We start from the raw sequence: 15,614 nt of genomic DNA on the forward strand, positions 1-15,614 counted from the left end.
GAGGAATCTGCCTGCCTGCCCCGTCTGAACTCTTGGATCCAGCCCTGCCTGCGTTAACCCTTAAATGCCATGGCATCCCCATCCTGTCCTTCCCCTAGTACTTCAGTGTCTGCGTCCTGCGTTTGGGTCCATCTGGCCCCCGTTCCTGACATCCCGAGGGAAACTGGGTTTCGTTACAGTCACAACAATCAAGAATATTGTAGAAATATGGCAATATAAAACCATAAATAATTAAATAATAATAGGTAAATTATTCCAAGTGGAAATAAGTCCAGAACCAGCCTATTGGCTCAGGGTGTCTGACACTCTGAGGGAGGAGTTGTAAAGTTTGATGGCCACAGGCAGGTATGACTTCCTATGATGCTCAGTGTTACATCTTGGTGGAATGAATCTCTGGCTGAACGTAATCCTGTGCCTAACCAGAACATTATGGAGTGGATGGGAGACATTGTCCAAGATGGCATGCAACTTGGACAGCATCCTCTTTTCAGACACCACCTTCAGAGAGTCCAGTTCCACCCCCACAACATCACTGGCCTTACGAATGAGTTTGTTGGGTTAGTGAATTTCCAGATGACTCCATCAGCTCATCAAGTCCGCACTTCCCTTCACCGTTAACCGCCTGACACTTCTTTGTCCATTCTCTTCAACCTATCCAAGGCTTCTGCTTCTTCAACAGCTTCCTGGCACAAACTTGGCAAAAAACCCTTCATTTACTTAATCCAGTTGATCAACACGTTAATTGAAAAGTAGCAGTTCCAAAGCCAACTCTTACATTCAACTGTGTGAATTGATTCGTTTTGGAAGGACAAACTTGAAAAGGCAGAATACAGGATTAATGGCAGGATTCCTAACAGTAAGGATGAACAAAAGGAACTTGGGGCCCATGTCCATAGACCCCTCAAAGTTGCAGCACCAGGTGATAGTGTGATTGAGAAGGCGTCTGGTGTGTTGGTCTTCATTATTCAGGGGTTGATTTCTGTGGTGAACTACATATACCTGTCTGGACACGCCCCCTGCTGACTGCTCCTGTGGCTCCTCCCTCAGACCCCTGTATAAAGGCGATTGAGGCCTGAGCCCGGCCTCTCAGTCTCCAGGATGTAGTATGGTGGTCACTCACTGCTTGTTCCTTCTTCCAGTCAATAAAAGCCAATATCTCGCCTTTACGTCTCAGAGTGAGTTATTGATGGTGCATTAATTTCAAAAGCCTGGAGGTAATGTTGCAGGTCTGTAAAGGTCTATTTTGCTATTGGAGTATTGTGTTCCTTCCCATTTGCCTCTATCAGAAAGATATGAAAGCTTCAGGGATGGTGAAGGGGAGATTTACCACAATAATACCAGGATTGGAAAAGATGTCTTATGAGGACAGGATGAATGAGTTGGAGCTTTTTTATTTGGACAGGTGGAGAATGAGAGGTGACTTGATAGAGTTGGACAAGATAAGTGGTATCAATCAGGTAGACATCCAGAGACTTTTGCTCAGGGTGGACATGGCCAATACAAGGGGCCATGACTTTAATATATTGTGAGGAAAGTATTTGGGGGAAAGTCAAAGGCAGGTTTTCTATATAGAAAGTGGCAGATACATTGAACTCACTGCCAAATGTGGTGGTGGAGGCAGATACATTAAGGACATTTAAGAAATAAGAAGTTAAAATATAATACACTCCAGACATATCGAACAGAAAAAGTAATTATGAGAACTAAACAGAGATATTATGAACTAGGTGAAAGATCACATAAAGTTCTTGCATGGCAGTTAAAAACAGATCAGATTTCCAAAGCAGTAAATGCAATTCGAACAAAAGTGAATGAAATTACTTATAAGCCTCTAGAAATTAATGAGGCTTTTAAGAATTTTTATTCTGAGTTGTATAAATCAGAATCAAAGAATGACGATGTTAAGATAGAAGAATTTTTATCACAAATAACTCTTCCAAAATTAAATACAGAAGAACAGAAGGGATTAGATACGCCTTTTACATTGAAGGAAGCTTTGGGATCACTTCAAAGTAATAAATCTCCAGGAGAAGATGGTTTTCCACCTGAATTTTATAAAAAGTTTAAAGATTTATTAATTCCTCCTTTTATGGAGTTAATATATCAAGCGGAAAGAACGCATAAACTTCCAGAATCTTTTTCAACAGCTATTTTAATAGTATTGCCAAAAAAAGATAGAGACCTTTTAAAACCAGCATCATATAGACCTATTTCTTTATTAAACACCGATTATAAAATAATAGCAAAAATCTTATCTAATAGATTATCTAAATGCTTACCAAAATTAGTGCATATGGATCAAACAGGATTTATCAAAAATAGACAATCGGCAGATAATGTAACCCTGTAGCGGTGTGCTACAAACAGCGCTAAAATTACGACACGGAGTCGGTAACTGCAGTCGAAGGAAAAACTTTATTCGAAAACTTCAGCCTCACTTTTAAGCCTCTGTCAACCGGCCCCCCATGGCGAAGAGGCTCCAAAGCTCTGTGCTCGCAAACCCCCGTAGGCTATCTAATTGTGAGTCGGTTCGCATACACTAGGAAATGAGCCGCCACATAACCCCCCCCCAGAACCGGCGATACACCCCCCAATGTCCACAGCCTGGGCCAGAACCTGCTTGGGAGGTCGGCCTCTGCGCCGAGGCGCCGGAAACTCGGCCGGTTGCGCCAGGTCCACATGGGCTGGCTTGAGGCGGTCCACCGTGAAAACCTCCTCCTTCCCCCCAACGTCCAGCACGAACGTGGACCCGTTGTTCCGGAGCACCGTAAACGGCCCCTCGTATGGCCGCTGCAGCGGTGGCCGATGCCCGCCCCTTCGTACAAACACAAACTTACAGTTCCGTAGGTCTTTGGGTACGCAGGTCGGGTGCCGCCCATGCTGTGAAGTGGGTATGGGGGCCAGGTTACCGAGCTTCTCGCGAAGTCTGCCCAGGACTGCAGCGGGTTCTTCCTCTTGCCCCCTCGGGGCTGGTAGGAACTCCCCGGGGACGGCCAGGGGCGCGCCGTATACCAACTCGGCCGACGAGGCGTGCAGGTCGTCCTTGGGCGCTGTGCGGATGCCGAGAAGGACCCAGGGAAGCTCGTCCGCCCAGTTGGCTCCTCGCAGGCGGGCCATGAGGGCCGACTTCAGGTGACGGTGGAAACGCTCCACTAGCCCGTTCGACTGTGGGTGGTAGGCAGTGGTGTGGTGCAGCTGAGTCCCCAAAAGGCTGGCCATAGCTGACCACAGGCTGGAGGTGAACTGGGCGCCTCTGTCGGAGGTAATGTGGGCTGGTACACCAAAGCGGGATATCCAGGTGGCGATCAGGGCTCGGGCGCAAGATTCGGAGGTGGTGTCGTTGAGCGGGACCGCCTCTGGCCATCTTGTGAACCGGTCCACGATAGTCAGGAGGTAACGCGCTCCGCGCGACACTGGCAGGGGGCCCAAGATATCCACATGAATGTGGTCGAAACGCCGGTGGGCGGGATGGAACTGCTGCGGTGGGGCTTTGGTGTGCCGCTGAACCTTGGCCGTCTGGCAGTGCATGCACGTCCTGGCCCATTCACTGACCTGTTTGCGGAGTCCGTGCCAAACGAACCTGCTGGAAACCATCCGGACAGTTGTCCGGATGGAGGGATGCGCCAAGTTATGAATGGAGTCGAAAACACGTCGCCGCCAGGCTGCGGGGACGACCGGACGGGGCTGGTTGGTGGCGACGTCACAGAGTAGGGTCCTCTCACCTGGGCCCACGGGGAAGTCCTGGAGCTGCAAACCAGAGACTGCAGTCCTGTAACTCGGAATCTCCTCATCTACCTGCTGTGCCTCTGCCAGTGCCTCAAAGTCTACCCCTTGGGAAAGGGCATGAACGGTAGGGCGAGAGAGCGCATCCGCCACGACATTGTCCTTACCCGAGACGTGCCGGACATCCGTTGTGTATTCAGAGATGTAGGACAGGTGGCGTTGCTGGCGGGATGACCAGGGGTCGGATGCTTTCGTAAACGCAAAGGTAAGCGGTTTGTGGTCCGTGAACGCGGTGAAGGGCCGACCTTCTAGGAAGTACCTGAAATGCCGGATTGCCAGGTAGAGCGCCAACAGTTCCCGGTCAAAAGCACTGTACTTGAGCTCGGGTGGCCGCAGGTGTTTGCTGAAAAACGCCAGGGGTTGCCAGCGACCTGCGATGAGCTGCTCCAGCACCCCACCGACTGCCGTGTTTGATGCGTCCACTGTGAGGGCGGTAGGGGTGTCCATTCTGGGATGTACTAGCATTGCGGCGTCAGCCAAAGCTTCCTTCGTTTGAACGAAAGCGGCGGCGGACTCCTCGTCCCAGGTAATGTCCTTGCTCGGACCCGACATCAGGGCGAACAGGGGGCGCATGATCCGGGCAGCTGAAGGGAGGAAGCGGCGGTAGAAATTGACCATACCTACGAATTCCTGAAGGCCTTTGACCGTGGTGGGTCGGGGGAAGTGGCGGACCGCATCTACCTTAGCGGGCAGAGGGGTTGCCCCGTCTTTAGTAATCCTGTGGCCCAGGAAGTCAATGGTATCAAGTCCGAACTGGCATTTGGCAGGGTTGATTGTAAGACCGTACTCACTCAGTCGGGCGCAGAGTTGACGGAGGTGGGACAGATGCTCCTGACGACTGCCGCTGGCTATGAGGATGTCATCCAAATAGATGAACGCGAAGTCCAGGTCCCGTCCCACCGCGTCCATTAACCGCTGGAACGTCTGTGCGGCATTCTTCAGGCCGAACGGCATGCGGAGGAACTCGAAGAGGCCAAACGGGGTGATGAGAGCCGTCTTGGGGACGTCGTCAGGATGCATCGGGATTTGATGGTACCCTCGGACAAGGTCGACCTTGGAGAAGATCCGGGCGCCGTGCAGGTTTGCCGCAAAGTCCTGAATGTGCGGCACAGGGTAGCGGTCCGGTGTGGTAGCCTCGTTCAGCCTGCGGTAGTCGCCGCACGGTCTCCAGCCCCCCGTCGCTTTGGGCACCATGTGCAGGGGGGAAGCCCAGGGGCTGTCGGACCGCCGGATGATCCCCAATTCCTCCATTCTCTGGAACTCCTCCTTCGCCAGTCGGAGCTTGTCCGGGGGAAGCCGCCGAGCACGGGCATGGAGGGGTGGTCCCTGTGTCGGGATGTGGTGCTGTACGCCGTGCCTGGGCATGGCCGCTGTGAACTGCGGTGCCAGAACCGATGGGAACTCCGCCAGGACCCTGGTGAAGTCGTTGTCGGACAGCGTGATGGAGCCGAGGTGAGGGGCTGGCAACTGGGCCGCGCCCAGGGAGAACGTCTGAAAGGTCTCGGCGTGTACCAGTCTCTTCCTGGGCAGGTCAACCAGCAGGCTGTGAGCTCGCAAAAAATCCGCACCCAGAAGCGGTTGGGCTACGGCGGCCAGTGTGAAGTCCCACGTGAACTGGCTGGGGCCGAACTGTAGCTGCACCTGACGGGTGCCATAGGTCCTTACTGTGCTGCCATTCACGGCCCTCAGGGGGGGACCCGGTGCCCTGCTGCGAGTGTCGCAACTTGTCGGAGGTAAAACGCTGACCTCAGCCCCAGTATCGACCAAAAAGCGGCGTCCCGACCTGCTATCCCACACATACAGGAGGCTATCCCGATGGCCAGCCGCCGTAGCCATCAGCGGCGGCTGGCCCTGGCGTTTCCCGGGAACTTGCAGGGCGGGCGACAACGGCGGGCTTCTGCGCCCCACCGCTGGTGGTAGAAGCACCAGTGGTCATTGGGCCGGGGGTTAGTGGGCTCTGCGGCCGGGCCTGGACTGGTTTGCTGCCGGGAGCGTGGCTGGGTGATCTGTGCGATGGACGCCACGCTCACCTTTTTGGCGTTCCACAGCAAGTCCGCCCGGGCTGCCACCTTCCGGGGGTCACTGAAATCCGCGTCGGACAGCAGCAGGCGTATGTCCTCGGGCAGCTGCTCCAGGAATGCCTGCTCAAACATGAGGCCTGTGTGTCCCTCGGCCAGAGACAACATCTCGTTCATTAAAGCCGATGGAGGTCTGTCGCCCAAGCCATCCAGGTGCAGTAAACGGGCAGCCCGCTCGCGCCGTGAGAGTCCGAAAGTCCTGAGGAGCAGGGCTTTGAATTCCGTGTACTTGCCGTCTGCCGGGGGCGACTGTACGAACTCCGCGACCTGGGCCGCTGTGTCCTGGTCGAGGGAGCCCACCACGTAGTAGTAGCGGGTGTCTTCTGAGGTGATCCGGCGAACGTGGAATTGGGCTTCGGCTTGCTGGAACCATAGGTCCGGGCGCTGTGTCCAGAAACCCGGCAGTTTCAACGAAACCGCATGAACAGAGGCGGCGTCGGTCATTTCTGGTCCAAAAATCGTTTGGACCGTCGGGGTCACCAATTGTAGCGGTGTGCTACAAACAGCGCTAAAATTACGACACGGAGTCGGTAACTGCAGTCGAAGGAAAAACTTTATTCGAAAACTTCAGCCTCACTTTTAAGCCTCTGTCAACCGGCCCCCCATGGCGAAGAGGCTCCAAAGCTCTGTGCTCGCAAACCCCCGTAGGCTATCTAATTGTGAGTCGGTTCGCATACGCTAGGAAATGAGCCGCCACAACCCGATTATTTAGTATAATCCATTTAGCACAAAAGAGGGAGGAAATGAGTGTGGCAGTTGCTTTAGATGCAGAAAAAGCATTTGATAGATTGGAATGGGATTTTTTATTTAAGGTATTGGAAAAATATGGATTAGGAACATCATTTATAAAATGGATTAAAACCTTAAATACTAATCCCAAAGCTAAAGTAGTGATAAATGGTCAAATTTCAACATCATTTCAGTTAACAAGATCAACTAGGCAAGGTTGCCCATTATCACCTGCTTTGTTTGTGTTGGCAATAGAACCACTAGCTGAATTAATTAGAATGGATCCAGATATTGTTTCAGAGTTAATCAGGAAGAATACAAGATTAACTTATTTGCTGATGATGTTCTACTTTATTTAACAGATCCACTACATTCACTACGCAAATTATCCTATAGATTAGAAGAATATGGGAAAATATCAGGTTATAAGATAAATTGGTATAAAAGTGAAATTTTACCTCTTACTAAAGGAGATTATAATCAATGTCGATTAATAACTCAATTTAGGTGGCCAGCAAATGGTATAAAATATTTAGGTATAAGAGTTGATAATGACATAAAAAACTTATACAAATTAAATTATTTACCACTTTTGAAAAAAATTCAGGAAGATCTTGATAAATGGATGGCATTACCAATAACATTAGTAGGTAGATTAAATACTATAAAAATGAATATATTCCCTAGACTACAATATTTATTTCAATCATTACCAATACAATTACCCCAAAAGTTTTTTCAAGAGTTAAACAAATATGTGAGGAAATTTCTCTGGAAAGGTAAGATTTCAAGAATATCGTTGGAAAAATTGACATGGAAATTTGATCTAGGAGGATTACAACTTCCAAATTTTAAGAATTATTATAAAGCAAATCAACTTAGATTTATTGCATCTTTTTTCGAGAAAGATAAACCAGCATGGGTTAGAATAGAACTAGATAAAATAGGAGAAAACGTACCAGAAGATTTTATATACAAATGGGAATCTAAATGGATACGGGAAAAGAAAGAATCTCCTATATGAAAACATTTGATTGATTTATGGAATAAGATAAATGTTGATGATGAGACAAAAAAATCTTTATTAGCAAAGAGATCTTTAATTCAAAATAGACTTATTCCTTTCACAATGGACAATCAACTTTTATATAATTGGATTCAAAAAGGGATTAGATATATAGGGAATTGTTTTGAAGGAGGTATATTAATGTCATTTGATCAATTAAAGAATAAATACAAAGTATCAAATAATACTTTATTTTGCTACTTTCAATTAAGGGCTTATTTAAGAGAAAAATTAGGTCAAACAATGTTATTGCCGAATCCTAATGAAATAGAAATTTTAATTCAAAAAAGAAATATTTAAAAATTTGTATCTTGAATGTATAATTTGATTCAAAAACAGGCAATTAAACAAGGATTTCATAAGTCAAGACAAAAATGGGAAAGTGATTTGAATATTAAAATTGAAGAAACAAATTGGTCAAGACTATGTCTTGATAGCATGACAAATACAATAAATGTTTGGTTAAGATTAGTATAATTTTCTACATCAATTATATATTACACCACAAAAAATAAATAAATTAAATCCAAACTTATCGGATCAGTGTTTCCGATGTAACCAGGAAACTGGTACTTTTTTACATTCTACATGGTCTTGTTCTAAAATTCAACCTTTTTGGACAAATTTAAGACTTTTACTGGAACAAATTACAGGAACACAATTTCCTCATAATCCAATATTACTCTTATTAGGTGATATTGAAGGGATAAAACCAAAATTCAAACTAAATAAATACCAGAAAGAATTTATAAAAATTGCACTGGCAGTAGCCAAAAAAGCTATTGCAGTTACTTGGAAATCGGATACATATTTAAGTATAGATTCTTGGAAGAAAGAAATTTATGGTTGTATTCCATTAGAAAAAATTACTTATAATTTAAGAGATAAATATGAAACATTTCTGAAAATTTGGAGCCCTTATTTACAAAAGACAGGATTAAATCTATAAATGTTCTGAAGATGAAACAATTGGTTATTTGGGGAAAGAAATAAATATGCATATTAAAGTTATTACGAATTCCATGGAGCATGTGGAGATCTTCCAACAACCAGGCAATCTTTCTTTCTTTTTTTTCTATAGGGCAGTTAGGGGGGAGGGGATAAGGGGAGGGGGGGAAGGGTTATATACATTGTTTTTCCATACTTCATTTTGTAACTACTTAAAAATGCAATAAAAAAAGTTTAAAAAAAAGGACATTTAAGAGAAGCACATGGAGGAAAGAAAAATGAAGGACTATGTTGGAGGGAAGGGTTAAATTGTTCTTTCAGTAGGTTAAATGATTTGAACAACATTAGGGCCAAATGGCCTAAATTGTGCTCTATTGTTTTATTTCGATGTTCTATGTTCAAAATCAACAAGGTAAGATACAATGTGATACCCTGATCCAACCAGGCCTTGAGGAAACATGGAGGTGAATAAGTAAGACAGATATTACTGGACGATCCACCAGAGGCCACAGGAGATGATCGATTCTTGTATAGCAACTAAATTCTACAATAATGTTAAAAATTAAAGTTAGAAATTACATTAATCAAAGATTAATTGATTTTAACAGATAATCAGATGTCCTACAGAAACTCACACTGGTTTTCAAATAGGTCAACAAAATACAGCATAAGTAATCTTTATCAATGTCATTGAGACTTTCACTGCACTCAGTATCTCTGACCAGATGGTATAGAGAACTTTGAATTGCCCATTATTTTCACACACCACATGCAAACTGCTATTCGGTCAAATGAGGACAATCTGTCAAGTTAATTATGTTGCTCATTGTACAATATCAGGTTTGAAATCAGGATCTACTATTGCTGGATTGAATTAAATTTTTGTACGTAGTTGGACAATGCAACTGGAAAAAATGTTCAAGTAATGATCCACTTCCAGCAGCAAATTTTCTTTTGTGTTTATTCATAACATTCCAGATATGTGCTCCATATGAATCTGAAAAGGCCCGTTCTATATGCTCTTTTTTCCAGGGAACAAAGTACCTCTCCCATGCTGGAAATGGGACCGGATAGAAACGATTTGTGATCCATATAGAGATGCCATTGCATTTCTTGCCAATGAAGGTGGGTAATTTACTAGTATTGCACCATCTCTTCAGCACACGGGTGATCAGTTGAGGACCCTGTTGACCCCAAATATCTCCATTGTAATGGGTCACAAAATCTTTCATGCAATTCCACAAAAAGGTATCTTTTTTATTATTGAAACCTAGTGCCGCATTATTGAGAATTTCTGTGCTCTCTGGACATGTAAAGTTTGCAAATGGTATAGACCTCAGGGATATAATGTCAGTATCCAGGTAGATTCCTCCATATTTCCAGATCAATGCTAACCTGCAGCCATCAGCAAGTACATGAGTTCAATATTTCTCCTTTTTTGGATTTACCTGTAGAATAAATGACAAGGAAATTTTCATTCATTATCTTAATTTCCTTTCTTGCTAAATATAATTTCTGTCTCTTTCTTGATGTTGCAGACGGTTCTTTATGATAAGTGAAATATTATCTGTATTAACTTTTTATAAGACCATAAGGTTACTGTTGGCCTGAAAGATCTATAGATCAGTGAATAGAAATGAGGCAAAGATTGTGGAACCAGACAGAGAAGAAGTCTTTGTTCTTGCCAAGTGGTTGTACAAAGAGAGGAGGCCATTTTGTGAGATTATCCTTGCAGCCACTATTTTGTGAACCGTTTGGTAAACTGGTTCATTCTCAAGGAGAGCTTAAGCAGAGCAAATGAACATTGACACAAGGAATTTCTGCTAATGATCTGCAAAACCTGAGTCCCTTCTCAGATACGAAATTATTTGTTATGTAAAATGACACAATTTCAGGAGGAAACTGCAAACAGCCCATGATTGGGTTATCTGGACCCCGTGTTTGACTGATGTAGTTGGATATGTAAAGAGCTGAGAAGTTAATTGGTGAAAGAGATAAAGGTCTGGAGAAGAATGAGGTGATGGTCAGATAGACAAATACGGAGATAAGTTGAAAGATGAAAATGGGAATGCAGAATGGTGAAGGAGAGGGTTGGGTTGTGTGGTAATTACTGGAACTTCGAGAAATCTATGTTCATGCTATCAGGTTGGAGGCCACCCAGATGGAATACATGGTGTTGCTTCTCCAACCTAAGTCTGGCCTCATCACACCAGTAGAGGAGGCCATGGACTAGCATGGCTGTAAACGCTCGGCAAAGCAGTCTCCCAATCTACATCGGGTGTCACCGATATGCTGCAGGCCACACTGGGAGCACCAGACACAGTAGATGACCCCAACAGACTCAGAGGGTGCATGGGGTTCCCTTGAAGAGCCAAATGTGGATTTACACTCTGACTTCCATTTTTTTGAGTGGATAGGACTTGCCCTCAAGGCTCTACGATGGGCCAGATTTTGATATCCTAAGGATGTGGCCTAAAAGACGATTGATTCTTCAGATTTCACAGCCCTGTGGACAGGCTGATTCTAAGCTGGTGCTGCCAGCTGAAGTGTTGCGGGAGAGAATGGAACATAAGGAGCAGTGGATTAGCTGTCAGAGACTTGATTGGCTCTCTCTCTCTTTCTCTCATCGGTCGGTGAGAGATTGGTGCCGATTCTCCAGTCATAGAACTCGGGGGGTTGGCGGGGTGGGGGGGGGGGGGGGGTGGAAACAGCACAACTCACCTTTAACACCATAAATCACCAAGTTACTTTGTTGCGTCTCCTGTCTCGCTGTGAAATGGGGACACCTGTTTCTCCCTTATTAGGGAGAGAAAGATCTTGTGGAATGTTGAATGATCAGGTGAACAATTGTTTTTTGTTGTACTGCAGATCATGGTCTTACTGGGATCTTTGCTATTGCATGTTTTGTGGGTGGAGGGCACTGATGTTCTTTTGTTGAAGTGGGTGGGGGTGGTGAAAGGCGTTGCTTTGCTGCAGTTTGTGTGTGGGGGAGTAGGGGTGCTTTGGGGTTCTAATGTTTTAACTGTCATTGATTCTTTGGGGCACTCTTCTGTTTTTGGGGATGTCTGAAGAAAATAATTTCGGGATGTACATTGTGTGCATTTCTCTGACCTTAAACAGAATTATTGAACTATTGGAAGGGAAGTTTGGATTCTGAATGACAACTAGGGAGGAGGTGTAGGCACAAGTGTGGCATTTGCCAAGAGGAGTTACCAGGAGTGTGATCAGTGAGAAGGGACAAATGGAGAAGGGAGTCACGTAAGAAGTGATCTCTGCAAAAAGCCGAAAGCATGGGAGAGAGGGGTAAGTGGAAAAGATGTGCTTGGTGGTGAGATCCTGTCTGAGATGGCGGAAGTTATAGAGGATTGTGTGCTGGATGTGGAGGGTAGTGGGGTGACAGGTGAGGACAAGAGGAACCTAGTCCCTGGTTGGGTGGCTGGAGGATGGGATGAAGACAGACATGTGGAAAATGGAAGAGATGCAGTTGAGGGCTGCATTGGTGGTGGAGGAAGGAACACCACTTTTTTTGAAGAAGGAGGACATCTCATCAGATCAGGAATGAAAAAGCACATGCTGACAACAGATGCAGTGAAAACGGAGGAACTGAGAGAAGGAGATGGCACTTTTACAAGTGACAAGATGGGAACATGTATAGTCCAGGTAGCTGTGGAATCAGTGTGTTGATAAAAGTTATCAGTAGATATACTGTCTCTGGAGAGAGAGAGGCTGAGAGATTGGAAAGGGGAGGGAGGTGTCGGAACTGGAACAGGTGACTGCTTGACATGCTTGTTCCTGCAGCATTTTGTGTGTGTTGCCAGAGTGATGAAAGGTCATTGATCTGAAACACTAACTCAACAGTCACACTCCACAGAAGCTGCCAGACCTGCTGAAGCTCAGAAGCAGGACGTTAGGGCAGTGATCTTGGGATTGCTGCCTGTGTCCTGTGACAGTGAGGATAGGAATAGAATGAGGAGGCAGATAAATGCTTGGCTGAAGAATTGGAGCATGAGGCATTGATTTGTATTTTTGGATAATTGGGATCTCTTCTGGGGAAGGTGTGTCCGCTTAAAAAAAAAAGGACAAGTTGCACTTGAATCCTAGAGGGACCAATATCTATGCGGCAGGTTGACTAGAGCTGTTATGAGTGGTTTAAACTAATATGGTAGGGGTATGGGAAACAGGATGATAAAGCTGAAGGTGAGCCAGCAGGTTTACAAGTAGACAATGTAATATGAATGTAAGGAAGGACAAGCAAGTGATTGATTACAAATGCAGACAGAACAATCAGTTAATTTGTAACACAGAGGCAAAATTCAAAAGCATAAAGCATGCAGGATGGAAGGTGCAGTATTTAAATTGTGTAGCATTTGAAATAAGGTGGATGAACTTGTGGCACAATTAGAGAACAGTCCGTATGACATTGTGGGCATCACCGAGTTGTGGCTGAAAGGAAGCTGCAATTGGGAGCTAAACATCAAAGGATATTGTCTGTATCAAAAGGATGGCCAGGAAAGTATAGGTGGTGGTGTGGCTCTGATGGTAAGAGATGGAATTACAACTTTAAAAAGAGGTGACATAGGGTCAGAGAATGTTGAATCATTGTGGATGGAGTTAAGACAATGCAAAGGTTAAAAAAGAACATTATGGGAATCATATATGGGACTCCAATGGTAGCCAAGGTGTGAGGTTGAGATTGCAAAAGTAGCTGGAAAAGGTGTGTAATAAGTGTAATGACACAATTGTAATGGTGGGCTTCAATATGGAAGGGGATTTAGAAAATCAGGTTGGTGTCAGATTGCAAGAGAGGGAATTTGTTGAATGCCAACAAGTGGCTTTTTAGAGCAGTGTGTGCTTGAGCCTACTTGGGGAAAGGCTATCTTAGATTGGGTGTTGTGTAATAACACAGACCTTATAGGGGAAAGCAACCCTTAGAAGATAGTGATCATAATATGATTGAATTCATATTGCAGTTTGAGAGGTAGAAGCATAAGTCACATGTATCAGTATCACCATAGAATAAAGGGAATTACAGAGGCATAACAGAGGAGCTTGCCCGAGTGGATTGAAGGAGGATACTGGTGGGGATGATGGCAGAGCAGAGATGGCTGAAAGTTTTGAATAGTTCACAAGGTGCAGGATAGATATGTCCCACAGAAGGAGTTCTCAATTGACAAGGGCAGCCAACTATGGCTGACCAGGAAGTTAAGGACTGCATAAAAACCAAGGAAAGAGCATATAAGTTAGCAAAAGTGAGTGGGAAATTGGATGATTGGGAAGATTTTAAATCCATCAAAAGAGGTGTAAGAAGGGAAAAGATAGAATATGAGGGCAAACTAGTTTATAATGCATCTAGTTGATGTGTCTTGATGAGCAGTGCCACAAAGTCACAATGCATCTGAAATATTGGGGATTATTGTTATGTTTGTTCTTAATAAAGACAAACTTGTGTGGCTAAAAAAACTAACACATTGTATATTTACAGAATGGCTTCACCTCAACCACATTTTACTCTGGACACTCCAGCCCACCAAGAGTGAGTGTCACCCATTCACCAGTGTCACATCTAGTTTGGGTGAACCAATGTGTATTGCACACTGGGATTTGAAACTCATAATAAAGAGTTTACACACACTTTAAATAACACATCTTTCCCCTTCAAAGAAAACAACACAAGACCTGAAAAAAACTGCAAGACACAATAATGCTGACTAACAAAGATACTAACATAACCTTCAATTGTAACGGGAGTATACAATCGCCCAGTTACTCAATCACTGTCAATCCATCTCTGTAGTGGCTTAATAATTCCCTTTTGGGCTGCTATTTGTTACTACAATTGTCTTGCTTTTACTTGCAGCATTAATACTGGTGTCTTTTTGAGAACTCTGATTTACAAGTTCATTTCTTTCATATCCTTCTGCCAAGATCCTATTTCTTATTTCTGTTCTTGTTCCTGCTGTGTGACCATAATGTACTCCATGTGCCTGATAATGGAGCTTTGGACTACATCCATGTGATCAGTGGGTCTTTGCATAAGTTCCAACTGAAATGCATTGTACTATGCTCCTCTGTTTTCACATCTTGCACTATTTTATCTGCACTGTGTAGTTCCTTAGCTTGTGCTTATGGTCTCCACTGCCTTATACATACTCATGGTTTTTTCTAGCATCAAATCTTTTTCATAGAGCAAGCTTTCTCTGAGAACATCATCTGTGATTCCACAGACTATTTTGTCTCTAACTAGTGAGTCTCTCAACTCTCCAAACTCACGGGACTCTTTCAGTGTGTGAAGCTCAGCTAAGTATTTGTCAAAGTCGACACCTTGCTTCTGTTCACAGGAAAATAATTTACCTCATTCAAATGTGATGTTTCTACTTGAGACAAAATACTCCTTAAATTTTGTCATCGGAATGTCCAATATAAAGGCTGTCCATCGTTTGAAAGCTGTCATAGATGTCCAAAGCACCTTCTCCAATTACATGTCAAAAGATGGATGCTTTCCCCAATAACACTATTAAAATAATTTTTATCCCCACCATTGTCCATAGATGAATTATGCAAAACACTAAAATCAACAAAAGTATTTGTTGTCCCCTGTCTGGTTCAGCCTCTTTGACAATTGATATGCTTCCTACATCTTGGAGCTCTGACCAACGACCATTTGGCATTTGGGAATTCTGACCAGTGACCATTCGTACGTCAGAAATTTGAAAGGAGGGGATTTCACTCAGGTCCACTGACCAAGTAGAAAATGGCAGCAGTGGATCCCAGCAGCTTATTTGAGCTCTGACCAGTGACCAATCAGTATTTGGCACTAATTAGCAAGAGCAAATTAAAAGAATGCAGGAGCAGTCGTCTTTGGACTGGATAGAGTTAGAGAAATCTTTGAGGCTTCAGTGAAGAGAGGCTTTAGTCAGAGAAGGCAAAAATAGAAGCTCTAGGTAAAGTTATTTTTCCTTCCCTTCTTTATATCTGCTCAGTTAAGACAGTAGAGATGCCAGGCAGGTTGA

General features: G+C 44.5%; 1 pseudogene; it reads right to left on the minus strand.

Moving 5' to 3' along the window:
• Positions 1-9,452: 9,452 nt before the first annotated feature.
• LOC132403713 (alpha-1,4-N-acetylglucosaminyltransferase-like) lies at positions 9,453-15,296 on the minus strand (annotated as a pseudogene).
• Positions 15,297-15,614: the final 318 nt, after the last annotated feature.

The sequence above is a fragment of the Hypanus sabinus genome, chromosome 2, assembly GCF_030144855.1.
Source record: "Hypanus sabinus isolate sHypSab1 chromosome 2, sHypSab1.hap1, whole genome shotgun sequence".
Taxonomy (NCBI): Eukaryota; Metazoa; Chordata; class Chondrichthyes; order Myliobatiformes; family Dasyatidae; genus Hypanus; species Hypanus sabinus.